At 43.3% G+C, this 827-nt stretch overlaps 1 protein-coding gene across 1 annotated transcript in view; it reads left to right on the forward strand.

Annotated features, from left to right (window-relative positions):
• LTF (lactotransferrin) overlaps positions 1–145 on the forward strand; it is a 33424-nt gene extending 33279 nt beyond the window's left edge. The window contains exon 18 of the mRNA XM_010862385.1: positions 1–145. The gene's annotated coding sequence lies outside the window, so the exon portion shown is untranslated.
• Positions 146–827: the final 682 nt, after the last annotated feature.

Raw genomic sequence — 827 nt, forward strand, 5'->3', positions numbered from 1 at the left:
CTGCTCTCAGCCCCAATCTCCAGGCGCGAGGGACCTTCCTCTCCCTTCCTGAAGTCGGATTTTTGCCAAGCTCATCAGTATTTACAATTCCCTGCTGTCATTTTAGCAAGAAATAAAATTAGAAATGCTGTTGATTTTCATTCCCTATAAAATGCCAATTATCTTCTCTCAAATGTCATACTGAAATCGTGTCTGACCAAATATCTGCCCAGTGGAACCTTTCCTTCCCTGTTTTCCAGGTCGCACCCGCCTCCCACTTTCCTGCAGTTTTGTGTTTGGTGTCTGATGGTCTGGAATCTAAGGTCAGGCCAAGGAACTATTTTCCTCTAGGGCACCTGGTTGGTCAGTTACATAGCTGTCTGTGTAAGTGTATGTTGGAGTGTGTATGTGCATGTATGTTTGTTTCTAAGGTGGGGAAGAAATAGAGAGTAGGAATCAAGTGATTAGTGGAAGAAAGTGGGTGCCAAAAAGGTTTATGAATATTTGGTATTTTGAGTAAATAGCATCAGGTGTAATAAATGTACAAATATAGACAAGCAGGGGAAAATGTGGAATACATTGGGCCCTCCATGTCCCTGGGTTACACACCCTTGAATTCAACCAACAGAGGACTGAAAATATTTGAAAAATTTCACAAAGTTCTAGAATGCAAAACTTGAATTTGCCATGAGAAGGCAATGGCACCCCACTCCAGTACTGTTGCCTGGAAAATCCCATGGACAGAGGAGCCTGGTAGGCTGCAGTCCGTGGGGTCACTAAGAGTCGGACACGACTGAGTGACTTCACTTTCACTTTTCACTTTCATGCATTAGAGAAGGAAATGGCAA

The sequence above is a fragment of the Bison bison genome, unplaced genomic scaffold (genome assembly GCF_000754665.1).
Source record: "Bison bison bison isolate TAMUID 2011002044 unplaced genomic scaffold, Bison_UMD1.0 scf7180017864482, whole genome shotgun sequence".
Classification (NCBI taxonomy): Eukaryota; Metazoa; Chordata; class Mammalia; order Artiodactyla; family Bovidae; genus Bison; species Bison bison.